This window comes from Carassius carassius, chromosome 38 (genome assembly GCF_963082965.1).
Source record: "Carassius carassius chromosome 38, fCarCar2.1, whole genome shotgun sequence".
Taxonomy (NCBI): Eukaryota; Metazoa; Chordata; class Actinopteri; order Cypriniformes; family Cyprinidae; genus Carassius; species Carassius carassius.
Genome location: NC_081792.1, coordinates 3,141,027 through 3,167,746, shown reverse-complemented (window position 1 = coordinate 3,167,746; position 26,720 = coordinate 3,141,027). Strand labels below are relative to the sequence as shown.

General features: G+C 41.8%; 16 non-coding genes across 16 annotated transcripts; 10 read left to right on the top strand and 6 right to left on the bottom strand.

Moving 5' to 3' along the window:
- Positions 1-208: 208 nt before the first annotated feature.
- trnae-uuc (transfer RNA glutamic acid (anticodon UUC)) lies at positions 209-280 on the top strand. Its single transcript has one exon. It is a non-coding gene; the product is annotated as a tRNA-Glu (tRNA).
- Positions 281-491: 211 nt separating this feature from the next.
- trnae-cuc (transfer RNA glutamic acid (anticodon CUC)) lies at positions 492-563 on the bottom strand. Its single transcript has one exon. It is a non-coding gene; the product is annotated as a tRNA-Glu (tRNA).
- A 1,089-nt stretch (positions 564-1,652) lies between these two features.
- trnar-acg (transfer RNA arginine (anticodon ACG)) lies at positions 1,653-1,725 on the top strand. The gene has a single exon. It is a non-coding gene; the product is annotated as a tRNA-Arg (tRNA).
- Positions 1,726-2,774: 1,049 nt separating this feature from the next.
- trnay-gua (transfer RNA tyrosine (anticodon GUA)) lies at positions 2,775-2,862 on the top strand. The gene is given in 2 exon segments: positions 2,775-2,811; positions 2,827-2,862. It is a non-coding gene; the product is annotated as a tRNA-Tyr (tRNA).
- A 584-nt stretch (positions 2,863-3,446) lies between these two features.
- trnae-uuc (transfer RNA glutamic acid (anticodon UUC)) lies at positions 3,447-3,518 on the top strand. Its single transcript has one exon. It is a non-coding gene; the product is annotated as a tRNA-Glu (tRNA).
- Positions 3,519-3,729: 211 nt separating this feature from the next.
- trnae-cuc (transfer RNA glutamic acid (anticodon CUC)) lies at positions 3,730-3,801 on the bottom strand. The gene has a single exon. It is a non-coding gene; the product is annotated as a tRNA-Glu (tRNA).
- A 1,806-nt stretch (positions 3,802-5,607) lies between these two features.
- On the top strand, positions 5,608-5,695 carry trnay-gua (transfer RNA tyrosine (anticodon GUA)). The gene is given in 2 exon segments: positions 5,608-5,644; positions 5,660-5,695. It is a non-coding gene; the product is annotated as a tRNA-Tyr (tRNA).
- Positions 5,696-6,279: 584 nt separating this feature from the next.
- Positions 6,280-6,351, top strand: trnae-uuc (transfer RNA glutamic acid (anticodon UUC)). Its single transcript has one exon. It is a non-coding gene; the product is annotated as a tRNA-Glu (tRNA).
- Positions 6,352-6,562: 211 nt separating this feature from the next.
- Positions 6,563-6,634, bottom strand: trnae-cuc (transfer RNA glutamic acid (anticodon CUC)). Its single transcript has one exon. It is a non-coding gene; the product is annotated as a tRNA-Glu (tRNA).
- Positions 6,635-7,972: 1,338 nt separating this feature from the next.
- trnae-cuc (transfer RNA glutamic acid (anticodon CUC)) lies at positions 7,973-8,044 on the bottom strand. The gene has a single exon. It is a non-coding gene; the product is annotated as a tRNA-Glu (tRNA).
- A 123-nt stretch (positions 8,045-8,167) lies between these two features.
- trnah-aug (transfer RNA histidin (anticodon AUG)) lies at positions 8,168-8,240 on the top strand. Its single transcript has one exon. It is a non-coding gene; the product is annotated as a tRNA-His (tRNA).
- Positions 8,241-11,137: 2,897 nt separating this feature from the next.
- Positions 11,138-11,209, top strand: trnae-uuc (transfer RNA glutamic acid (anticodon UUC)). Its single transcript has one exon. It is a non-coding gene; the product is annotated as a tRNA-Glu (tRNA).
- A 223-nt stretch (positions 11,210-11,432) lies between these two features.
- trnay-gua (transfer RNA tyrosine (anticodon GUA)) lies at positions 11,433-11,520 on the top strand. The gene is given in 2 exon segments: positions 11,433-11,469; positions 11,485-11,520. It is a non-coding gene; the product is annotated as a tRNA-Tyr (tRNA).
- Positions 11,521-11,625: 105 nt separating this feature from the next.
- Positions 11,626-11,697, bottom strand: trnae-cuc (transfer RNA glutamic acid (anticodon CUC)). The gene has a single exon. It is a non-coding gene; the product is annotated as a tRNA-Glu (tRNA).
- A 6,556-nt stretch (positions 11,698-18,253) lies between these two features.
- Positions 18,254-18,325, top strand: trnae-uuc (transfer RNA glutamic acid (anticodon UUC)). The gene has a single exon. It is a non-coding gene; the product is annotated as a tRNA-Glu (tRNA).
- A 211-nt stretch (positions 18,326-18,536) lies between these two features.
- On the bottom strand, positions 18,537-18,608 carry trnae-cuc (transfer RNA glutamic acid (anticodon CUC)). The gene has a single exon. It is a non-coding gene; the product is annotated as a tRNA-Glu (tRNA).
- Positions 18,609-26,720: the final 8,112 nt, after the last annotated feature.

The following is a 26,720-nucleotide window of genomic DNA, read 5'->3' as shown; positions in this document are numbered from 1 at the left end:
CCGGGGTGAGTAAAAAAAAACAGATCCCTTGAATGCATACAACACTATATAATTCAGAAAACCGTCCTTTTGGATAATTCTTGTTTTGCCAAATTATTATCAAATTGTTACAGTTGCAGACCTAAAGCAACAGGCCACTACAAGATCCTGCGCCCACACTGACCACATGTATGGAAAGTGCGCCAGTGGCCGGTTAAAGGTGTCCAAATCCCATATGGTCTAGCGGTTAGGATTCCTGGTTTTCACCCAGGCGGCCCGGGTTCGTCTCCCGGTATGGGAACGCATGCTTCTTTTTGCTTCCCTCCTCAAAAATCCAGCACATCTTCCTGCACCAGGTTGGAGTGTTGGTAATCCTTAGGTCGCTGGTTCGACTCCGGCTCGAAGGAAGTCTTTTTTTCAAGTGCTCACCATTTTTTCAGTTTGGAGCTGGATTTCTCGCAGCTGTTAGCAGAGCTTGAATTCGCAGTCCACAATTGGAAGCCAAAAGAGCTTTCCCTGACCAGGAATCGAACCTGGGCCGCGGCGGTGAGAGCGCCGAATCCTAACCACTAGACCACCAGGGAGGGACTGGTGGACTGGTGGGCTGGTAGGCTTACCTCCTGATAACAAGGTGAGAATAAGCAGACAACAATGCTTGCCACTGTCACATCTAAAACCAACAACTCTGTAGCAATCGGGAGTCTCTACTATCGGAGGGCCAGTGGCGCAATGGATAACGTGTCTGACTACGGATCAGAAGATTCTAGGTTCAACTCTTGGCTGGCTTGCCCTGTGCTTGTTTTTCTCAGGCTTATTTTGTTGTTGTTTTTTTTTTCTTCTCCAAAATCTAGAAGTAAAGGCAAATCTCCAGGTATTCTTCTTTTTTTTCCAAAAAAAAACATATTCTGCACACCCATTCCGATGTCTAGGGGAGACACGGACATGCTTCGGTATTGCCATTCGTATGTCAATTTTGGACCTTGACAGACCGACGATAGACAGTTTTTCATCCAGATAACGGTTGCAATGTGTGTTTTCAGATGCATGACACAAGTATTTTCACCTGGACAAGAGCTTAATTACCAGTTCAAGGTATCAATTCAGCAATCACAGGACTCTGGCCAAAAAACTGAACCCCCGGGGTGAGTCAACAAACATGACCCTTGAATTCATGTAACACAATTTTTTTCTGTAAACCACACTGGACAGATTTAATGAAAGTGGCCCACAAGCTTCTGCCCAGTTAAAGCTGGCCAGTTCCCATATGGTCTAGCAGTTAGGATTCCTGGATTTCTCCCATGCAGCCAGGGGTCGACTCCCGTGATGGGAAAGCTTGATCTTTTTTGCTTCTCTCCTCAAAAAGGAGGTCTTTTTTTCAAGTGCTCAACATTTTTTTGGTTTGGAGCTGGCTTTCTTGCAGCTGTTAGCAGAGCTTGAATTTGCAGTCCACAATTGGAAGCCAAAAGAACTTTCCCTGATCGGGAATCGAACCCGGGCTGCGGTGGTGAGAGCGCCGAATCCTAAGCACTAGACCACCAGGGAGGGGCTGGTGGGTTAATGGGCTGGTGGGCTTACCTCCTGAAAACAAGGTCAGAATAAGCAGACAGCAATGCTTGCCACTTTCACATCTAAAACCAACAACTCTGTAGCAATCAGGAGTCTTTACTATTGGTGGGCCAGTGGCGCAATGGATAACCCGTCTGACTACGGATCAGAAGATTCTAGGTTCGACTCCTGGCTGGCTCGCTCTGTGCTTGTATTTCTCCGGCTTATTTTGTTGTTGTGTTTTTTTTCTCTTCTCCAAAATCCAGAAGAAAAGGCAAATCTTCAGGCATTCTTCTTTTTTTCCAAAAAAGACATATTCTGCACACCCTTTCCGATGTCTAGGGAAGACACGGACATGCTTCGGTATTGCCATTCGTCTCACAAGCACTCCGACAAGCTCGGCGCTTATAGGGGAAATAAACTGCAGGCTGGCAGCCAGTTGATTTTCAAATGAACAATTTCATCGCTACTCTGTAACTGCTTCATTACTTTGAAGGGTATAATGCCATGTGGTTTTGATGTCATGGGCTTGCCATTTTGAAGCCTTATCACTAATTGCCACCTGGACATTTAGAATAAGTTGTAAACTGAGTTAAACTGAAGGAGCGAATAATCAGCAACTTTGCCGATTAAAAGTTGGTCTCACTTTCATTGTTACCCTCACAATGTCATTTCTGTACCTTGACAGAGTGACAATAGGCAGTTTTTCCTCTAGATAGCGGTTTTCGTGTGTGTTTTCAAATGGATGACACAAGTATTTTCACCTGGAAAAGAGCTTAATTACCAGTTCGAGGTATCAATTCAGCAATCACAGGAATCTGCCCAAATAAACTGAACTCCCGGGGTGAGTAAAAAAAAACAGATCCCTTGAATGCATACAACACTATATAAATCAGAAAACCGTCCTTTTGGATAATTCTTGTTTTGCCAAATTATTATCACATTGTTACAGTCGCAGACCTAAAGCAACAGGCCACTACAAGATCCTGCGCCCACACTGACCACATGTATGGAAAGTGCGCCAGAAGCCAATGGCCAGTTTAAGGTTTCCAAATCCCATATGGTCTGGCGCTTAGGATTCCTGGTTTTCACCCAGGCGGCCCAGGTTTGACTCCCGGTATGGGAACGCATGCTCCTTTTTGATTCCCTTCTCAAAAATCCAGCACATCTTCCTGCACCAGAAGTGACTTTTTGGCCAGAAGTAGAGCTACAAGACCGTGATATCTCGAGGTTCTGTCTCACACTTCGCCCCTTTGATAGCTCAGCTGGTAGAGCGGAGGACTGTAGGTTGGAGTGTAGGCAATCCTTAGGTCGCTGGTTCGACTCCAGCTCGAAGGAGGTCATTTTTTCAAGTGCTCACCATTTTTTTGGTTTGGAGCTGGCTTCCTCGCAGCTGTTAGCAGAGCTAGAATTCGCAGTCCACAATTGGAAGCCAAAAGAGCTTTCCCTGACCGGGAATCGAACCCAGGCGGCGAGAGCGCCGAATCCTAACCACTAGACCACCAGGGAGGGGCTGGTGGGTTGGTGGGCTTACCTCCTGAAAACAAGGTGAGAATAAGCAGACAGCAATGCTTGCCACTGTCACATCTAAAACCAACAACTCTGTAGCAATCAGGGGTCTTTACTATTGGTGGGCCAGTGGCGCAATGGATAACGCGTCTGACTGCGGATCAGAAGATTCTAGGTTCACTGGAATCTGCCCAAAAAACTGAACCCCCGGGGTGAGTAAAAAAACAGATCCCTTGAATGCATACAAAACTATATAAATCAGAAAACCGCCCTTTTGGATAATTCTTGTTTTGCCAAATTATTATCACATTGTTACAGTCGCAGACCTAAAGCAACAGGCCACTACAAGATCCTGCGCCCACACTGACCACATGTATGGAAAGGGCGCCACTGGCCGGTTTAAGGTGTCCAAATCCCATATGGTCTAGCGGTTAGGATTCCTGGTTTTCACCCAGGCGGCCCGGGTTCGTCTCCCGGTATGGGAACGCATGCTTCTTTTTGCTTCCCTCCTCAAAAATCCAGCACATCTTCCTGCACCAGGTTGGAGTGTTGGCAATCCTTAGGTTGCTGGTTCGACTCCGGCTCGAAGGAAGTCTTTTTTTCAAGTGCTCACCATTTTTTCGGTTTGGAGCTGGATTTCTCGCAGCTGTTAGCATAGCTTGAATTCGCAGTCCACAATTGGAAGCCAAAAGAGCTTTCCCTGACCAGGAATCAAACCTGGGCCGCGGCAGTGAGAGCGCCGAATCCTAACCACTAGACCACCAGGGAGGGACTGGTGGGCTGGTGGGCTGGTGGGCTGGTAGGCTTACCTCCTGATAACAAGGTGAGAATAAGCAGACAACAATGCTTGCCACTGTCACATCTAAAACCAACAACTCTGTAGCAATCGGGAATCTCTACTAACGGTGGGCCAGTGGCGCAATGGATAACGTGTCTGACTACGGATCAGAAGATTCTAGGTTCGACTCCTGGTTGGCTTGCCCTGTGCTTGTTTTTCTCAGGCTTATTTTGTTGTTGTTTTTTTTTTCTTCTCCAAAATCTGAAAGTAAAGGCAAATCTCCAGGCATTCTTCTTTTTTTTTCAAAAAAAAACATATTCTGCACACCCATTCCGATGTCTAGGGGAGACACGGACATGCTTCGGTATTGCCATTCGTATGTCAATTTTGGACCTTGACAGACCGACGATAGACAGTTTTTCATCCAGATAACGGTTGCAATGTGTGTTTTCAGATGCATGACACAAGTATTTTCACCTGGACAAGAGCTTAATTACCAGTTCAAGGTATCAATTCAGCAATCACAGGACTCTGGCCAAAAAACTGAACCCCCGGGGTGAGTCAACAAACATGACCCTTGAATTCATGTAACACCATTTATTTCTGTAAACCACACTGGCCAGACTTAATGAAAGTGGCCCACAAGCTTCTGCCCAGTTAAAGCTTGCCAGTTCCCATATGCTCTAGCAGTTAGGCTTCCTGGATTTCTCCCATGCAGCCAGGGGTCGACTCCCGTGATGGGAAAGCTTGATCTTTTTTGCTTCTCTCCTCAAAAAGCCAGCACATCTTCCTGCACCAGAAGTGACTTTTTGGACAGCAGTAGAGCTACAGAACCCTGATAGATTGAGGTTCCGATGTCTATGGGGAGTCGCGTGACATGCTTCGGTATTGCCATTCATCACACAAGCACTCCGACAAGCTCGGCGATTAAAGGGGAAATAAACTGCAGGCTGGCAGCCAGTTGATTTTCGAATGAACAATTTCATCGCTACTCTGTAACTGCTTCATTACTTTGAAGGGTGTAATGCCATGTTGTTTTGATGTCACGGGCTTGCCATTTTGAAGCCTTATCACTAATTGCCACCTAGACATTGAGAATAAATTGTAATCTGCATTAAACTGAACGAGCGAATAATCAGCAACTTTGTGGATAAAAAATTGGTCTCATTTTCATTATTAACCTCACAATATGTCAATTTTGTACCTTGACAGACCGATGATAGGCAGATTTTCATCTAGATAACGGTTGCAATCTGTGTTTTCAGATGCATGACACAAGTATTTTCACTTGGACAAGAGCTTAATTACCTGTTCAAGGTATCAATTCAGCAATCACAGGAATCTGCCCAAAAAAACTGAACCCCCGGGGTGAGTAAAAAAAACAGATCCCTTGAATGCATACAACACTATATAATTATTATATTTATTTTTTATTTTATTATATTTATTATATATATAATTATTATATAATTGCCAAATTATTATCACATTGTTACAGTCGCAGACCTAAAGCAACAGGCCACTACAAGATCCTGCGCCCACACTGACCACATGTATGGAAAGTGCGCCAGAAGCCAATGGCCAGTTTAAGGTTTCCAAATCCCATATGGTCTGGCGCTTAGGATTCCTGGTTTTCACCCAGGCGGCCCAGGTTTGACTCCCGGTATGGGAACGCATGCTCCTTTTTGATTCCCTTCTCAAAAATCCAGCACATCTTCCTGCACCAGAAGTGACTTTTTGGCCAGAAGTAGAGCTACAAGACCGTGATATCTCGAGGTTCTGTCTCACACTTCGCCCCTTTGATAGCTCAGCTGGTAGAGCGGAGGACTGTAGGTTGGAGTGTTGGCAATCCTTAGGTCGCTGGTTCGACTCCAGCTCGAAGGAGGTCATTTTTTCAAGTGCTCACCATTTTTTTGGTTTGGAGCTGGCTTCCTCGCAGCTGTTAGCAGAGCTAGAATTCGCAGTCCACAATTGGAAGCCAAAAGAGCTTTCCCTGACCGGGAATCGAACCCAGGCGGCGAGAGCGCCGAATCCTAACCACTAGACCACCAGGGAGGGGCTGGTGGGTTGGTGGGCTTACCTCCTGAAAACAAGGTGAGAATAAGCAGACAGCAATGCTTGCCACTGTCACATCTAAAACCAACAACTCTGTAGCAATCAGGGGTCTTTACTATTGGTGGGCCAGTGGCGCAATGGATAACGCGTCTGACTACGGATCAGAAGATTCTAGGTTCACTGGAATCTGCCCAAAAAACTGAACCCCCGGGGTGAGTAAAAAAACAGATCCCTTGAATGCATACAAAACTATATAAATCAGAAAACCGCCCTTTTGGATAATTCTTGTTTTGCCAAATTATTATCACATTGTTACAGTCGCAGACCTAAAGCAACAGGCCACTACAAGATCCTGCGCCCACACTGACCACATGTATGGAAAGGGCGCCACTGGCCGGTTTAAGGTGTCCAAATCCCATATGGTCTAGCGGTTAGGATTCCTGGTTTTCACCCAGGCGGCCCGGGTTCGTCTCCTGGTATGGGAATGCATGCTTCTTTTTGCTTCCCTCCTCAAAAATCCAGCACATCTTCCTGCACCAGGTTGGAGTGTTGGCAATCCTTAGGTTGCTGGTTCGACTCCGGCTCGAAGGAAGTCTTTTTTTCAAGTGCTCACCATTTTTTCGGTTTGGAGCTGGATTTCTCGCAGCTGTTAGCATAGCTTGAATTCGCAGTCCACAATTGGAAGCCAAAAGAGCTTTCCCTGACCAGGAATCAAACCTGGGCCGCGGCAGTGAGAGCGCCGAATCCTAACCACTAGACCACCAGGGAGGGACTGGTGGGCTGGTGGGCTGGTGGGCTGGTAGGCTTACCTCCTGATAACAAGGTGAGAATAAGCAGACAACAATGCTTGCCACTGTCACATCTAAAACCAACAACTCTGTAGCAATCGGGAATCTCTACTAACGGTGGGCCAGTGGCGCAATGGATAACGCGTCTGACTACGGATCAGAAGATTCTAGGTTCGACTGCTGGCTCGCTCTGTGCTTGTTTTTCTCCGGCTTATTTTGTTGTTGTGTTTTTTTTCTCTTCTCCAAAATCCAGAAGAAAAGGCAAATCTTCAGGCATTCTTCTTTTTTTCCAAAATAGACATATTCTGCACACCCTTTCCGATGTCTAGGGAAGACACGGACATGCTTCGGTATTGCCATTCGTCTCACAAGCACTCCGACAAGCTCGGCGCTTATAGGGGAAATAAACTGCAGGCTGGCAGCCAGTTGATTTTCGAATGAACAATTTCATCGCTACTCTGTAACTGCTTCATTACTTTGAAGGGTATAATGCCATGTGGTTTTGATGTCATGGGCTTGCCATTTTGAAGCCTTATCACTAATTGCCACCTGGACATTTAGAATAAGTTGTAAACTGAGTTAAACTGAAGGAGCGAATAATCAGCAACTTTGCCGATTAAAAGTTGGTCTCACTTTCATTGTTACCCTCACAATGTCATTTTTGTACCTTGACAGAGTGACAATAGGCAGTTTTTCCTCTAGATAGCGTTTGCCGTGTGTGTTTTCAAATGGATGACACAAGTATTTTCACCTGGAAAAGAGCTTAATTACCAGTTCGAGGTATCAATTCAGCAATCACAGGAATCTGCCCAAATAAACTGAACTCCCGGGGTGAGTAAAAAAAAAACAGATCCCTTGAATGCATACAACACTATATAATTCAGAAAACCGTCCTTTTGGATAATTCTTGTTTTGCCAAATTATTATCACATTGTTACAGTCGCAGACCTAAAGCAACAGGCCGCTACAAGATCCTGCGCCCACACTGACCACATGTATAGAAAGTGCGCCACGGGCCGGTTCAAGCTGTCCAAATCCCATATGGTCTAGTGGTTAGGATTCCTTTTTTTCACCCAGGCGGCCCGGGTTCGTCTCCCAGTATGGGAACGCATGCTTCTTTTTGCTTCCCTCCTCAAAAATCCAGCACATCTTCCTGCACCAGGTTGGAGTGTTGGCAATCCTTAGGTCGCTGGTTCGACTCCGGCTCGAAGGAAGTCTTTTTTTCAAGTGCTCACCATTTTTTTGGTTTGGAGCTGGATTTCTCGCAGCTGTTAGCAGAGCTTGAATTCGCAGTCCACAATTGGAAGCCAAAAGAGCTTTCCCTGACCAGGAATCGAACCTGGGCCGCGGCGGTGAGAGCGCCGAATCCTAACCACTAGACCACCAGGGAGGGACTGGTGGGCTGGTAGGCTTACCTCCTGATAACAAGGTGAGAATAAGCAGACAACAATGCTTGCCACTGTCACATCTAAAACCAACAACTCTGTAGCAATCGGGAGTCTCTACTATCGGTGGGCCAGTGGCGCAATGGATAACGTGTCTGACTATGGATCAGAAGATTCTAGGTTCGACTCCTGGCTGGCTTGCCCTGTGCTTGTTTTTCTCAGGCTTATTTTGTTGTTGTTGTTTTTTTCTTCTCCAAAATCTAGAGGTAAAGGCAAATCTCCAGGCATTTTTCTTTTTTTCCAAAAAAAAACATATTCTGCACACCCATTCCGATGTCTAGGGGAGACACGGACATGCTTCGGTATTGCCATTCGTATGTCAATTTTGGACCTTGACAGACCGACGATAGACAGGTTTTCATCCAGATAACGGTTGCAATGTGTGTTTTCAGATGCATGACACAAGTATTTTCACCTGGACAAGAGCTTAATTACCAGTTCAAGGTATCAATTCAGTAATCACAGGACTCTGGCCAAAAAACTGAACCCCCGGGGTGAGTCAACAAACATGACCCTTGAATTCATGTAACACCATTTATTTCTGTAAACCACACTGGCCAGATTTAATGAAAGTGGCCCACAAGCTTCTGCCCAGTTAAAGCTGGCCAGTTCCCATATGGTCTAGCAGTTAGGATTCCTGGATTTCTCCCATGCAGCCAGGGGTCGACTCCCGTGATGGGAAAGCTTGATCTTTTTTGCTTCTCTCCTCAAAAAGCCAGCACATCTTCCTGCACCAGAAGTGACTTTTTGGACAGCAGTAGAGCTACAGAACCCTGATAGATTGAGGTTCCGATGTCTATGGGGAGTCGCGTAACATGCTTCGGTATTGCCATTCATCACACAAGCACTCCGACAAGCTCGGCGATTAAAGGGGAAATAAACTGCAGGCTGGCAGCCAGTTGATTTTCGAATGAACAATTTCATCGCTACTCTGTAACTGCTTCATTACTTTGAAGGGTGTAATGCCATGTTGTTTTGATGTCACGGGCTTGCCATTTTGAAGCCTCATCACTAATTGCCACCTGGACATTGAGAATAAATTGTAATCTGCATTAAACTGAACGAGCGAATAATCAGCAACTTTGTGGATAAAAAATTGGTCTCACTTTCATTATTAACCTCAAAATATGTCAATTTTGTACCTTGACAGACCGATGATAGGCAGATTTTCATCTAGATAACGGTTGCAATCTGTGTTTTCAGATGCATGACACAAGTATTTTCACTTGGACAAGAGCTTAATTACCAGTTCAAGGTAAGGTTCAACTCGGCAATCCCAGGAATCTGCCCAAAAAAACTGAACCCCCGGGGGGAGTAAAAAAAACAGATCCCTTGAATGCATACAACACTATATAATTCAGAAAACCGTCCTTAAGGATAATTCTTGTTTTGCCAAATTATTATCACAATGTTACAGTCGCAGACCTAAAGCAACAGGCCACTACAAGATCCTAACCACTAGACCACCAGGGAGGGACTGGTGGGCTGGTGGGCTGGTAGGCTTACCTCCTGATAACAAGGTGAGAATAAGCAGACAACAATGCTTGCCACTGTCACATCTAAAACCAACAACTCTGTAGCAATCGGGAGTCTCTACTATCGGTGGGCCAGTGGCGCAATGGATAACGTGTCTGACTACGGATCAGAAGATTCTAGGTTTGACTCCTGGCTGGCTTGCCCTGTGCTTGTTTTTCTCAGGCTTATTTTGTTGTTGTTTTTTTTTCTTCTCCAAAATCTAGAAGTAAAGGCAAATCTCAATTCTTCTTTTTTTCCAAAAAAAAAACATATTCTGCACACCCATTCCGATGTCTAGGGGAGACACGGACATGCTTCGGTATTGCCATTCGTATGTCAATTTTGGACCTTGAGAGACCGACGATAGACAGTTTTTCATCCAGATAACGGTTGCAATGTGTGTTTTCAGATGCATGACACAAGTATTTTCACCTGGACAAGAGCTTAATTACCAGTTCAAGGAATCAATTCAGCAATCACAGGACTCTGGCCAAAAAACTGAACCCCCAGGGTGAGTCAACAAACATGACCCTTGAATTCATGTAACACCATTTATTTCTGTAAACCACACTGGCCAGATTTAATGAAAGTGGCCCACAAGCTTGTGCCCAGTTAAAGCTGGCCAGTTCCCATATGGTCTAGCAGTTAGGATTCCTGGATTTCTCCCATGCAGCCAGGGGTCGACTCCCGTGATGGGAAAGCTTGATCTTTTTTGCTTCTCTCCTCAAAAAGCCAGCACATCTTCCTGCACCAGAAGTGACTTTTTGGACAGCAGTAGAGCTACAGAACCCTGATAGATTGAGGTTCCGATGTCTATGGGGAGTCGCGTAACATGCTTCGGTATTGCCATTCATCACACAAGCACTCCGACAATCTCGGCGATTAAAGGGGAAATAAACTGCAGGCTGGCAGCCAGTTGATTTTTCGAATGAACAATTTCATCGCTACTCTGTAACTGCTTCATTACTTTGAAGGGTGTAATGCCATGTTGTTTTGATGTCACGGGCTTGCCATTTTGAAGCCTTATCACTAATTGCCACCTGGACATTGAGAATAAATTGTAATCTGCATTAAACTGAACGAGCGAATAATCAGCAACTTTGTGGATAAAAAATTCTCACTTTCATTATTAACCTCAAAATATGTCAATTTTGTACCTTGACAGACCGATGATAGGCAGATTTTCATCTAGATAACGGTTGCAATCTGTGTTTTCAGATGCATGACACAAGTATTTTCACTTGGACAAGAGCTTAATTACCAGTTCAAGGTATCAACTCAGCAATCACAGGAATCTGCCCAAAAAAACTGAACCCCCGGGGTGAGTAAAAAAAACAGATCCCTTGAATGCATACAACACTATATAATTCAGAAAACCGTCCTTTTGGATAATTCTTGTTTTGCCAAATTATTATCACATTGTTACAGTCGCAGACCTAAAGCAACAGGCCACTACAAGATCCTGCGCCCACACTGACCACATGTATGGAAAGTGCGCCAATGGCCAGTTTAAGGTGTCCAAATCCCATATGGTCTAGCGGTTAGGATTCCTGGATTTCACCCAGGTGGCCCGGGTTCGACTCCCGGTATGGGAACGCATGCTCCTTTTTGCTTCCTTCCTCAAAAATCCAGTACATCTTCCTGCACCAGATGTCGAGGTTCTGTCTAACACTTTGGCCCTTCGATAGCTCAGCTGGTAGAGTGGAGGACTGTAGGTTGGAGTGTTGGCAATCCTTAGGTCGCTGGTTCGAAGGAGGTCTTTTTTTCAAGTGCTTGAATTTGCAGTCCGTAATATGAAGTTCTGTCTCACACTTCGCCCCTTTGATAGCTCAGCTGGTAGAGCGGAGGACTGTAGGTTGGAGTGTTTGCAATCCTTAGGTCGCTGGTTCGACTCCAGCTCGAAGGAGGTCATTTTTTCAAGTACTCACCATTTTTTTGGTTTGGAGCTGGCTTTCTCGCAGCTGTTAGCAGAGCTTGAATTCGCAGTCCACAATTGGAAACCAAAAGAGCTTTCCCTGACCGGGAATCAAACCCGGGCCGCGGCGGTGAGAGCGCCGAATCCTAACCACTAGACCACCAGGGAGGGGCTGGTGGGCTTACCTCCTGATAACAAGGTGAGAATAAGCAGACAGCAATGCTTGCCACTGTCACATCTAAAACCAACAACTCTGTAGCAATCAGGGGTCTTTACTATTGGTGGGCCATTGGCGCAATGGATAACGCGTCTGACTACGGATCAGAAGATTTTAGGTTCGACTCCTGGCTGGTTCGCTCTGTGCTTGTTTTTCTCAGGCTTATTTTGTTGGTGTGTTTTTTTATTTTCTTCTCCAAAATCCAGAAGAAAAGGCAAATCTTCAAGCATTCTTCTTTTTTTCAAAAAAAAAAAAACATATTCTGCACACCCTTTCCGATGTCTAGGGAAGACACGGACATGCTTCGGCATTGCCATTCGTCTAACAAGCACTCCGACAAGCTCGGCGATTATCGGGGAAATAAACTGCAGGCAGGCAGCCAGTTGATTTTCGAATGAACAATTTCATCGCTACTCTGTAACTGCTTCATTACTTTGAAGGGTGTAATGCCATGTTGTTTTGATGTCACAGGCTTGCCATTTTGAAGCCTTATCACTAATTGCCACCTGGACATTGAGAATAAATTGTAATCTGCATTAAACTGAACGAGCGAATAATCAGCAACTTTGCGGATAAAAAATTGGTCTCACTTTCATTATTAACCTCACAATATGTCAATTTTTTACCTTGACAGACCGATGATAGGCAGATTTTCATCTAGATAACGGTTGCAATGTGTGTTTTCAGATGCATGACACAAGTATTTTCACTTGGACAAGAGCTTAATTACCAGTTCAAGGTATCAATTCAGCAATCACAGGAATCTGCCGAACAAAACTGAACCCCCGGGGTGAGTAAAAAAAACAGATCCCTTGAATGCATACAACACTATATAATTCAGAAAAACGTCCTTTTGGATAATTCTTGGATAATTCACATCTTCCTGCACCAGATGTCGAGGTTCTGTCTAACACTTTGCCCCTTCGATAGCTCAGCTGGTAGAGTGGAGGACTGTAGGTTGGAGTGTTGGCAATCCTTAGGTTGCCGGCTTGAAGGAGGTCTTTTTTCAAATCCTAACCACTAGACCACCAGGGAGGGGCTGGTTGGCTGGTGGGCTGATGGCCTGGTGGCCTGGTGGGCTGGTGGCCTGGTGGCCTGGTGGCCTGGTGGGCTGGTGGGCTGATGGCCTGGTGGCCTGGTGGGCTGGTGGGCTGGTGGCCTGGTGGGCTGGTGGGCTTACCTCCTGAAAACAAGGTGAGAATAAGCAGACAGCAATGCTTGCCACTTTCACATCTAAAACCAACAACTCTGTAGCAATCAGGGGTCTTTACTATTGGTGGGCCAGTGGCACTCCATGTCACCTGTAATGGACAAATATCCATTAATTTATACTTAACGAATGCACAGATAATCATGAGTTAATGTAAACGAATGAAGGACTAACTTAAACCATTAATTAATGATTACTACATCAGCAACTAATAAACATTCTATATGTTTCATAGATAAATTAATAAATACAATTTTATTAGTTAAATTTACTTTAATGTATTAGTTCCTTAATAACATTAGATTAACTAATGACGTAAATGTATATTTTAATTACTACAGTGGCCAAAGCTATTTACTTCAACTTCCAGTTGTCAGCTTTAACTAATCATTAGCTAATGATTTTCAAAGAAAATCAATTTATGACTTTACATGTTGAGGTAAAGAGCTATTAACCAATTGTTAATATGTTATTGTGGTTATGGTTTTTTTTTTTAAATTAGTCATGTACCTCAACAAGTAAAGTTAAAGTAATAACATAATGACATTTTTACAAATTATTATCTAATGATTCATTAATGATATAATTTTACACTGTTAGTTAATATAATATGTTATTAAGGAATGGATACATTATGACACATTTAACTAATAACAACAATTTATTGATTTCTTTATCTATGAATCATGTGAATATTTGTATTCACTGATGCTATCAAAAGTTCCTAAATTATATTTCATTTTTAATTATTTTTTTCATTTTTAATTATTTTTAATTATTTCATTTAAATTATCTTTCTTTTCATTTTCTTTTCATTTCGCAACTAAACATAAATTATTAGTTGTGATTTACGTTTAATTCTGAATATATATTAGGTTGCTAAGTATGTTACATTGGAATAATTAATTTAGCAGAAACAAAGCAATCATTTCTTAAATCGGTAAAATCATTTTGTATCAATATGTTGTGTCAAATAATTTGTCTTTTACTGTACTTTAGTAAGTAGCCATGTAATAAGCGGGTTAATATGCAGTCATTATTGTGAATAAAATCTGACAGGCTGACTAACAACACCCTGTAATAATTCCACAACACAGTAATCCAGTAGAGACCTGATTTATTGATATGACATTTTAACATCAATCTAAAAACAAAACAAAGAAAGAAAACATAACTATGGGCAGATATTATAAATGAACATTTAGACAACACAAAGCAAAACAGAATAGGAAAGGGAAAATAAAAATAAGATCACACAATGAAAACAATCTTACATTAATAATATGTATCCTGTTGTAATTTGCAGGTGTTTCGTTGGGGCTCATAGTCCTGCACAGTGGCCTGACTTCAACCGAGTGGTGGAGGCCATTTTCACAAGGCTCTGTGCTCTCTACCCAAACGTGGTGCGCTGTGACGGAGTGAGGGTGTCCCGCTTCACTGTGGTAGCATGTGCTCACAAGTACATCCAAGAGTGCATCCTCACCAATGCTAAGGTGATGAGTGAGACCACCATCCAGCTCCCAGAAGTGAACGCTGCAACAGTCACACAATGGTGAGTAAATAAGCATTGTCACCGCTAAGCCTAAACTTAAAGCAGCTAAGGGCTGATGTTACACGGCAACTTTTTTTGATCAATGCTGCTGGGCAACTTTGGTTAATATTGCCATCAACAGGCAACCAGGTAAGACACAGAGCGCAAGATTGATCTGAAGTATCCAGATTGAAATTTGTTACCCATTCTCAGTGGGGAACGTACCCAAGAAACACTTCTCAAATTTTTTTGTATCATCAGCCTTTATGTAACCATGGCTGCTTTGCAGGTCTAGAAACAAATCAACAAGAGTTCAACTTCTGTTTTCTTCTTCATTATTAAAGATAAGATTTATGACATGGATCAGCTGTCTTCAGCAGACTGCAAGAATCAATAATTCATAATACAATGTTAATCTCAATAAAGTAGCCATTTCACAAAAGCAGTAATACATTAGACGACTGCTGTGTGATCTCAGCTGTGTCATGCTGCTGCGTCATAGTCATGACAAATAGTAGTTGATCTTTTGTATTGCTTAAATGTTTATTAATATCTGTTGTTTTATGTTTCCCAGGTTCAGCAGGTGTGGCAAGTCACAGGAACAGGAGATTTTGAAGCAGGGTATCCAAGCCCCAGACGCACCCATGGCAGGACCCGAGACACTTCCTGCAGCTATGCAGAAAGGACCAACTCTGTATCCAGGCAATTTGGCTGAGCCTCACCTTTTTATCCTGCCACCAAACACTGCTGGGAAGGCAAAACTTAAGGGGAGGTCGCAACCCCAGGCCATCTCCCAGGCTCCAATATCACATCAAGGCCTTCCTGTCATTGCATCAGCACTACTCATCTCTCTCCCTTTCATTTTACCATCTGTGCAGCTTCCTACAGTGAAAGGCACTTAAGCGCCATCCTCTACAGGTACCTCACAGGTGATGTTCTTCAACCTCCCATTACCTTCAGCTTTGCAACCATCAGCTCAGACACAGACATCCGGTCAAGATGTCCCTTACTCCACTCAGCAATACAGAAAGAGAAAACTGGAGAGGGAGCGCACTGGAACTGTCACAAGAAAATATGTGAAGAAGACAGACATAATTCTTTCCAGAAAGTGTAACAAAGAGAGAAAGCCACCATCACATCTTCAGTACTTTGTCAACTGGTTCTGCAAAGATTCTGAGTCTCAATCATATGGTGAATGGAGGGCTGTGCTGCAGGAACGAGGTTATAGATGAAGAAAAACGGGAAATGGCAACCCTACAGCTTCTTAAAACTGCTATTTCAGCACGTGATATTTTTATTTGGTAACTTAATGTTTGCTTTATAGTGCAATTTAATAGTCTCCAACAATGACAGCTTTCTCTAAAATGTGTAATTACTGTGTGTTTCCTCTGCTGCATGCCTCTGTTGGAAAAATATTTGATACCATTATATATATATGGTATGTTTATGTTTTTATTATTATCATTATTTTGGTTTTGGTATATTTGATTTACTATTTTTTTAGGGGCGAATATGTCATAATTGCACTACTGTGGTCCATTTTTGTTTTGATTTACTTTTTTTTGGCTAACATGTCAAAATTGCACTACTGTGGTAAATGTTTGTCTTGGTTTACTATTTATTATTTTCTTAGTCTGATGTCAAAATTGCACTGCAAATGTTTGTTTTGGTTTGATATTTATTATATTTTTACACTGATATGTAAAAAGTTTACTACTGTGGTAAACATTTTTGGTTTACTGTTTATTATTTTTAATTGATGTGTCAAAATTGCACTACTGTTCTAAATGTTTTATTGGCTTTAAAATGTATATGGAGATTAAAAGGGTTGTTAATATTTGCCCTCACACTATTGTTATTGTGTTTGTTTTGGTTTGATATTTATTATATTTTTTACACTGATATGTAAACATTTTACTACTGTGGTAAACATTTTTGGTTTACTGTTTATTATTTTTAATTGATGTGTCAAAATTGCACTACTGTTCTAAATGTTTTATTGGCTTTAAAATATATATGGAGATTAAAAGGATTGTTAATATTTGCCCTCACACTATTGTTATTGTGCCTTTTTGTATTCTCACAATATTTGTAAATGCATATATATTTGCACTGCTGTTATAATTTTTTTATTGACTTAATATTTGCAAATTAAAAGGGTTGTTAATCTTAATCTTTGCACTAGTAATGTTTTTGTGCCTATTTCTCACTGTATTTGAAGTTGCAATTTTTTTTAAGTATTCCAGTATTACATAAAAATAAAACACACACACACACAAAAACAGGGACTTTCAGAATAAGTCAGAAAATATAATAATATAATGTTATACTGTAAAAAATAATATATTATACTGTAAAAAATGAGTTAGTTAGCATTGCGTTATTCATGTATTTTGTTGTGAAAATGCACAAAAACACAAATCATGTATTTGTTGCAATGAATATTCACATTTTGTCTGTCAAATCATTTCGACTTTTTTTTATCCAGTGACAGCTTGATGCTTTTGTCCATATAAGGTATTTCCTGTAGCGTGCGTCACATAGTGGTCACGAGCTGGTACTTTTACGAGTCTGTTTTGGACTTTGTGCGAAAGAGCGCCCTCCGGCGTCCGGTATGAATGAAACATACACAACGTGAGAGTGTTTACTTTGGACAGTTCCCAAATTAAAGTGGGGGGGGACGAATTTACGTTCGATTAAATTACGGGGGAGAATGATGATTACGTACGTGTGCATCAGCAGCGTCGAAGCGGACACATTCCAGGAATTCCATCACTGTTCGGAGTGGGCCGCGAACTCACGTCCCTATGCGTCTTTTAGGATCTTTACCTCAACTAATGGGCGCCGGCCTTGGCGCAATGGATAACGCGTCTGACTACGCATCAGAAGATTCTAGGTTCAACTCCTGGCTGGCTCGCTCTGTGCTTGTTTTTCTCCGGCTTATTTTGTTGTTGTGTTTTTTTTCTCTTCTCCAAAATCCAGAAGAAAAGGCAAATCTTCAGGCATTCTTCTTTTTTTCCAAAAAATACATATTCTGCACACCCTTTTCGATGTCTAGGGAAGACACGGACATGCTTCGGTATTGCCATTCGTCTCACAAGCACTCCGACAAGCTCGGCGATTATAGGGGAAATAAACTGCAGGCTGGCAGCCAGTTGATTTTTGAATGAACTATTTCATCGCTACTCTGTAACTGCTTCATTACTTTGAAAAGTATAATGCCATGTGGTTTTGATGTCATGGGCTTGCCATTTTGAAGCCTTATCACTAATTGCCACATGGACGTTTAGAATAAGTTGTAAACTGAGTTAAACTGAAGGAGCGAATAATCAGCAACTTTGCCGATTAAAAATTGGTCTCACTTTCATTATTAACCTCACAATATGTCAATTTTGTACCTTGACAGAGTGACAATAGGCAGTTTTTCCTCTAGATAACGGTTGCCGTGTGTGTTTTCAAATGGATGACACAAGTATTTTCACCTGGAAAAGAGCTTAATTACCAGTTCGAGGTATCAATTCAGCAATCACAGGAATCTGCCCAAATAAACTGAACTCCCGGGGTGAGTAAAAAAAAAACAGATCCCTTGAATGCATACAACACTATATAATTCAGAAAACCGTCCTTTTGGATAATTCTTGTTTTGCCAAATTATTATCACATTGTTACAGCCGCAGACCTAAAGCAACAGGCCACTACAAGATCCTGCGCCCACACTGACCACATGTATGGAAAGTGCGCCACTGGCCAGTTTGAGGTGTCCAAATCCCATATGGTCTAGCGGTTAGGATTCCTGGTTTTCTCCCAGGCGACCTGGGTTCGACTCCCGGTATGGGAAAGCATGTTTCTTTTTGCTTCCCTCCTCAAAAATCCAGCACATCTTCCTGCACCAGGTTGGAGTGCTGGCAATCCTTAGGTCGCTGGTTCGACTCCGGCACGAAGGAGGTCTTTTTTTCAAGTGCTCACCATTTTTTTGGTTTGGAGCTGGCTTTCTCGCAGGTGTTAGCAGAGCTTGAATTCGCAGTCGCCAATTGGAAGCCAAAAGAGCTTTCCCTGACCGGGAATCGATCCCGGGCCGCAGCGGTGAGAGCGTCGAATCCTAACCACTAGACCACCAGGGAGGGGCTGGTGGGCTGGTAGGCTTACCTCCTGATAACAAGGTGAGAATAAGCAGACAGCAATGCTTGCCACTGTCACATCTAAAACCAACAACTTTGTAGCAATCGGGAGTCTCTACTATCGGTGGGCCAGTGGCGCAATGGATAACGTGTCTGACTACGGATCAGAAGATTCTAGGTTCGACTCCTTGCAGGCTTGCTCTGTGCTTGTTTTTCTCCGGCTTATTTTGTTGTTGTGTTTTTTCTTCTTCTCCAAAATCTAGAAGTAAAGGCAAATCTCCAGGCATTCTTCTTTTTTTTCCAAAAAAGACATATTCTGCACACCCATTCCGATGTCTAGGGGAGACACGGACATGCTTCGGTATTGCCATTCGTATGTCAATTTTGGACCTTGACAGACCGACGATAGACAGTTTTTCATCCAGATAACGGTTGCAATGTGTGTTTTCAGATTCATGACACAAGTATTTTCACCTGGACAAGAGCCTAATTACCAGTTCAAGGTATCAATTCAGCAATCACAGGACTCTGGCCAAAAAACTGAACCCCCGGGGTGAGTCAACAAACATGACCCTTGAATTCATGTAACACCATTTATTTCTGTAAACCACACTGGCCAGATTTAATGAAAGTGGCCCACAAGCTTGTGCCCAGTTAAAGCTGGCCAGTTCCCATATGGTCTAGCAGTTAGGATTCCTGGATTTCTCCCATGCAGCCAGGGGTCGACTCCCGTGATGGGAAAGCTTGATCTTTTTTGCTTCTCTCCTCAAAAAGCCAGCACATCTTCCTGCACCAGAAGTGACTTTTTGGACAGCAGTAGAGCTACAGAACCCTGATAGATTGAGGTTCCGATGTCTATGGGGAGTCGCGTAACATGCTTCGGTATTGCCATTCATCACACAAGCACTCCGACAAGCTCGGCGATTAAAGGGGAAATAAACTGTGTGGTGTCGTCTGCCAGTTCTCCGAAGAATCACACTCAGTCAGGGATTTTTCTCTCAGAAGAAAAGACTTTATTTTACAGAAAATAAAGCCGAGAGTCCTTGCAAGGAGATCTCCCGAATGTTATTTGGTATCTCCTTATATACATTAAATGGGGCAGTTCCACATAGTCAAACTTTTCCTTATGATTACAATTTTAATACCTCCCTAGAGAGGAGAGGCCCCCTGCTTGATTTATTCTAAACAAAGGCCCTGTATGTATGTCTGACCATATGTTTCTCCTCAGTTTTGTACATTCCAGCACGTAGCTTTCTATTACCTATAAGATTATAATGGAGTAATAACTAGCAACAAAAATGGCTAGATTCACATTGATTATATACTTGTTTAATTAAAATCTTACTAATAAAAATCTTCCACATATTCTCCCCTTTGAGACTTAATAAGTCTCACATTTTTCTTATCCAGAGTGCTACTTCATAATCCAGTCATATTAGTTACACTACCTAGTGACTAAATAAGTCACATTGTATTATCACCAGTGACTAGATTATGAAATTCCACTCTGAGGGATTACTGGACCAAACATCTCTCTCCTTTTTTGACGAGGAGGGAGTAAAAGATCCAGTCTCCCTATTTCCTTCTGTAATAGTACACAATGTTATAAGCGTGAGCGTGCAATTGGTTCAGCATTTGCCTGTGGTTATCACAGTTATGTATAAAAGGCATAAAATACATACATTACATCACTAATGGAATATCACAAGATTATAAAAGTTGATTAGATTGTCACTTTTGTTCAAAGGTTGTAAAGTCAATGGAAGGGAAGTCAGGTTGCTTTCTATCGGTTGAGTTTGAGTCTGCATTATGAGATGCATTAGGCATAGGATGGTCTTCAGACATGTTGTCAGACTTATTCTCTGTCCTCTCCAGTTTGTCTGACAGGAGGTAAGAAGCTCCTTGTGTACCTTTTTTAGGGAGCCCTCGTCAGTTTGCACTTCATCATGTGTCTCTGATTTTTCCTCATTGCTCTCTCCTGCATTGTCTAGTTGACTGTTTTCCTTTCTTTCTGCCTTTCCTGTGGGAACTCTAGTACAGTGTTTTAGATGATACCAGGCTGTGCTTCCTTCCACTTGGACTGCTGTTGGAGTTGCTCTCACCACTGTGTAGGGTCCTTCTCTCCTGGGCTCATTCCATTTTCTCCGGAATACCCTCAGATAAACTTGATCCCCTGGAACAACTGGACAGGCAGTCTCCGATTCCTCTCTGGGCTCTTTTCTTTTTTCCTGTAAATAGATAGCTTTATGTATGGCAGTTAATTTCTTCATATAAGAACGAAGTTCCATTTGTAATTGTTCTAGAGGGGGTCCTTTATAAGGACCTCTACAATATGGCACAGGCATGGGTCGACCCGTAAGCATTTCATGCGGTGTTAAATGCGTGTTCCTGTTAGTTTGCATGCGATAACTCATTAGTGCGAGCGGTAATGCATCAATCCAATTAAGTTTAGTACTTTCACATATTTTGTTTATTTTGGCCTTGATAACTCCATTAACCCTCTCCACTGACCCTTGTGATTGAGGTCTATAAACGCATCCTAGTCTCTGTTTTATTCTTAATTGTTGCAATAATTGTTTCAAACTTTTTTGTATGAATGCTGACCCATTATCTGAACTTATTTCTGATGGAATTCCAAATCTAGGAATTACCTCTCTTGTTAGAAATTTTATCACCGTTCCTGCTCCTAGATCTGCGGATGGTACTGCCTCCACCCATCTGCTAAACCTGTCTATGATAACTAGCATGTATCTTTTGCCTTGTACACGCTTTATCATATCCACATAATCGCATACAAGATGTTTAAAGGGGCCTTCAGGTGTTGGAATATGACCTATTGGTGTCACTATGCCTTTTCTTACATTGTATTTAGCACATACTTCACATGTGGACAAAAATTCATCCACCATTGCATATAAATAAGGAGACCAATATCCTTGCTGTTTAATTTTTCTTACCACTTCTCCCCTTGCACAATGGTCAAAAGCATGTGCATCTGTAATAAAAATATTCAACAGTGAAGTAGGTGCAACAATGTGTCCTTCATGTGTACGCCAGATGTCCTGTGAGTCTTTTTTAGCTCCACTTTGATGCCACATTGATTGTTCATAAGGACCTGCTTGTTGTTGAATTCGAATAATGTCATCCAATTGAGGATGAGGTTCGATAAGCACAACAGGTGCTAATACTGCTACCTGACATCCTGAAGCTTTTTTAGCTTCTAAATCTGCTGCATTGTTTCCTTTAATGACATAGTCATTTCACTTCTTGTGTGCTTGACATTTGATTGTTGCTAGTCGTTTTGGTAGCATCATAACAGAAATCAATTGCCCTATTTGTTCACTATGTTGGATGGGAGTCCCATCACTCTTTTTGAAACCTCTTTGTTTCCACACTGCTCCGAATAGATGACATACACCATGAGCATATGCTGAATCTGTAAAAATGTTGGCAGTTTGTCCTTTTGCTAACTGACATGCAGTTGTGAGAGCTTTTAATTCTGCTAATTGAGCAGAGCATGGCTGTACACAATGTTGTGATATTACAGATTCATATTCTTTTTTGTTTTTCTTCACTACTGAATATCCTGTATGATTTCCTTCGTGATCCCTAAAGCTAGAACCATCTACGAAGTAAGTAACTTCTGCTTCAGAAATAGGTGTTGATTCAAGATCTGGTCGTAATCTAGTAAATGCCAAGGACTCATTCACACACTCATGAGGTTCTCCTTCAAAAGCCAAAGGAATTAATTCAGCTGGATTAACTGTCTGGCATCTTTTAATGGTAACATCTGGATATGTGAGTAATGAGGAGTAGGCTAGAATTCGAGCTTGTGTCAGAACAAATTTCCCTTGTTCTATTAATTCCACAACTTTGTGATGGGTATATATAGTCACTGGGTACCCCATAGTTATTGTGGATGCTTTTTCATAAGCATAATACACTGCAGCTAAACCTTGTTGGTAACATGGTGGATATCCCTGGGCTACATTGTCTAACTTTGTGCTGTAGTGTGCTATAGGCTGTTTTTTCCTTCCACTACAGGTCTCTTGCATCAATACAGCTGATGCATAACCATCAACTCTATTTGCCACATATAGATGAAACATTTTATCATATTCTGCCATTCCCAGGGCAGGGGCCTGTTGTAATTCTTTTTTTATTGCTTCAAATGCTAGTAAGGCATCTGTGTTCCATTTTAATGGATTGCTTAAATGTTGTAATCCTGCTTGTTTCATCATTTCTCTCAAAGGCCCTGTCTTTACTGCATAGTCTTCTATCCAGTCTGCACTAAAGCCAGTCATTCCTAAAAAAGTCATCATTTGTCCTACTGTCTGAGGTAACAGTGTTTTACTTATACCTTCTAACTGAGCTGGAGCTATAGCTCGTGTGCCAAATGCAATTAATCTTCCCAAGTATTCCACTTGAGGCTGGCAATATTACAATTTGTTTTTAGATACCTTGTGTCCTCCTTGTGCTAATTTTGTCAACACCTTAATTGAATCTTTGTGACATTGTTCTAGTATGGTAGAACAGATAATTAAATCATCCATGTATTGTAATAGTGTACCGTCTATTACGAGGTCTTCTAAATAAGCCTTAAGAATCTTGTTGAATATATGTGGTGAATGTTTATATCCCTGGGGAATTCTAGAATATGTATATTGTTTATTTGAAAATGAAAATGCAAATAGATATCTACTCTCTTCTGCAAGCGGTACACTGAAGTAGGCAGAGCAAAGATCAATTACAGTAAAGTATTTGGCATCAGGAGGGACATTTGTCAGTAAAGTGTGCGGGTTTGGTACTTCAGCTGGCATATCTTCCGTTATTTCATTTATTGTTCGTAAATCATGAACAAGTCGCCATCTGTTTTTGTCTGATTTGATTACAGGCATAATTGTAGTGTTACAGTAACTAGTAGTTTCTATCAATACTCCTGCCTTCACTAAGCCTTCAATTGTGTCTTTTATTCCTGCTTCAGCATCTGCCCGTAAAGGATATTGTGCTTTTCTAGGTAGACGTGCATTTGGCTTAAGTTGAACTCTTACTGGATTTGCTGATTTTATTAATCCAATATCTGTGTCATGCTGAGACCATAGTTCAGTTGGTACCTGACACTCCATTTCCTTAAATAATTCAGTCTCAGTTGTGTTTATTAACTCAGATGCTGTACTCATCTTTGTCTCTTTCTTTTGGCTGATAACTACTTCCTGTGGAATTCCCAGCAAACTGGTTGCACACAAAATTTTGATGTAATTTTTGTCAGCTGAGTGAAAAATTAATGGGTTTTCTGTTGATTCCCATTTGCTTTGTTCTGCCCTTTTCATCATTGGTCCTAAATCTTTTGCTTCCCAACTTTTTCCTACATATACTGCAATATGCGGGACAGAGTTATTTACATTGAACCATTTTTTGACAAATTCACCTTCTGGTATGTTTAAAGCTGCTCCCTGTTTACCTATGATGATGTACTGGGAGACTATCTCAATCCGCTGTCCTTTTGTTTCTTTTTGCCATTTCTGTTCTATATTTTCATACCTTTCTTGATCATACATCATTGTGCAATGAAATTCAGACTTTGATAGCTGTGCTTCAGGTATCTGTGCTTCAATAAACTTTCCCCATTTATTGACTGTCTGTCTCACATCTTGTTCTATCTGTCCTATCCAATAAACATTTGCTTTTGGCTCTGCAACCATCATTTGTGTTTCTGTTCCTATTGCATCAATATATATTCCTTCTGGAGAACACCAAATTTGTAGTCCTAATTTACATAATGCATCTCTTCCTAACAAATTAATAGGAGTTTGATTTGATACCAGAATGGGCATTGTTATACTTTGATCTTTTGTTTGTAGACACACTGGAGCTGTTATGGGTATCAATTGCATTTTTCCCGAAAATCCTATTTTCTTTGCAAATTTTCCAGACATGGGGAGATGTGAAGCATATTTCAAATTAATGCAAGTTAGATTTGCGCCTGTATCAATCATCATCGGAGTATCTTTTCCCTCTATTTTAATCTGCATAATAGGCTCTTGATCAGCTTTTGTTGATAAAATTGGAAGCTGACTCTCCCCTTTAGGATTCTCTGGGCACCCCTAATAGCCTGGATTGGGACCTCCCCAAGGGTTTACTGGACCCTGCACTGGACCCTGACTAGGCTGTTGCCAGCTCACCTCCCTTCCACCCTGAGGTTGCTGTGGCCATTGACGAGTTGGACAGTCAGCTTTATTGTGCCCGGGCTGTCCTCAGCCCCAGCACAGACTTGGAGGCATGCTTCTGCCTCTGCCTCTGCCTCTGCCTCTTTGACCTTGCTGTATGGGGTTTTTTCTCCATCCCATCTGTCCTGGCTGTTGAGTATAAACATTTATTATGGGAACAGAGTTCAAGTGTTCATTTGGAGGGACTGCTGTAAGTGGGCTTGACTGAAGAGTTGGTTGTGGAGCAATTACTGGAGGCATTATAGTCATTTGTTCGGCTGCTGCATTGGTTACTGAAGCTTGAATATTTTTCTTATTTTTCTTTGTGAATTCTTCAAGCTGTAATTGAGTTAGTTTACGTTGTAACTCTTTCTCTTGACTCATGAGTTTTTGTTCATTTTTTTCTGTGTTGTTCCACTGCATGAGACACATGGTCGCAAAACTCTTTGTGTGTTTTAGAAGTTAAACCGACCACATCCTCCAGCTTGCTTTTTACTGCTGGCGGCATAGCATCAATCACAGCTTGCCTAAACAATGTTGCCATTAATGGGTCTCCCTCGGGATCCCCCTCAGTTTCTTGTTTCCACCTTTTCAACTGTTTCTGTACATATGTGGTTGGATTCTCTGCATCCCCAATTTCTTCTCCCTTCAGTGATTTAGGATTCAGTCTGATCGGATACTCCGCACGCAATGCCTGCCATACTGCTGGGCGGAATGCATCAAAAACAATCCCATCCATATTATGAGAGTTCACTGCTCTGTTTAGAGTCGTTCTAAGGAGAATTTCATCCATCTTTGTCCCTCCAATAATTCTAGCCAGTAGAGCTTTGACATCACCTACTGACAATAGCTTTCCTGTTGTTTCGTCCTCAAACATTCGAATAAATTTGCCCGCGCCCTCATTTATATCAGGAAGGCGAGTGACAAGCCCCTCAAGGTCCTGTGAAGCCCAGGGGACATACTGTCCCTGCTCACCCTTGATAAAAATTGGGAGCTGTGCGGCCAGTGGTCTAAGTGTCCCTTTTTCTCTGCCCTGTTCCCATTTACCATTATCAAATAACTCCTCTGCCTGATTCTCATCCTCACTACCATAGAATAACTTACTCTTTCCTCTCTCCAACTAATTTACCTCTTGTATCTTTTTCCCTGATTCTCTAATTTTCTCTTCCATTTCTTCTTCCATAGCTTGTACTTGTGCTACAATATCGCTATCTTTCCTCCTCTTTTTTTCTAATCCTTCCTCAAACCAGGTTTTATCTACCTGATTAGCTTTCATTTGTTCTAATGCTGTACGTGCTTGCCTGTAACAATCAAGATGCAAACTTTCTGCAACTTCCTTTCTGGGTTGCCTCTGTGTTTTTACAGCTTGTTCCTCTCTATCATCCATCTCTATCTGCCCTTCTAACTCTAGATCTCCTGTTACTTCCACTGTTCCCTTGAGTATTGGGAACTCTCATTGTACTGGCAAATAGGGGGGAGGCTCTGAAAATAACTTTTCTTTTCTCATGTTATCTTTCTCTGCCCCCTTCAGGATTTTCCTAGCCTGTTTTAGACTTTTCAACATATCCTCACCTTCTTTTTTAAACAGAGCAATTACTTCTTTCTCTTTTTCCCTCTTTGTTTCTCTTTTTTCTCTTTTCATATTGATGCTTTTAGTTTTATAGTTTTTTATCAGAGTTTCCATTTCCTCACACAATACCACATCAAATGTCCCTTCCTTTGGCCATTTTGTCATCATATTTTTTGTTCTCTTCTGCCGTTTATTTTAGATTTTGTTTATTTGCTCTTTACACAGTGGATATTTTAATCCAATTATTTCCACTGGTGTGGCTCCAATATCTTTATTTATATTATTACCCTCAAAAATCAACTTTTTAGTTTTATATAGTAACTTGGTTACAATCTCTTC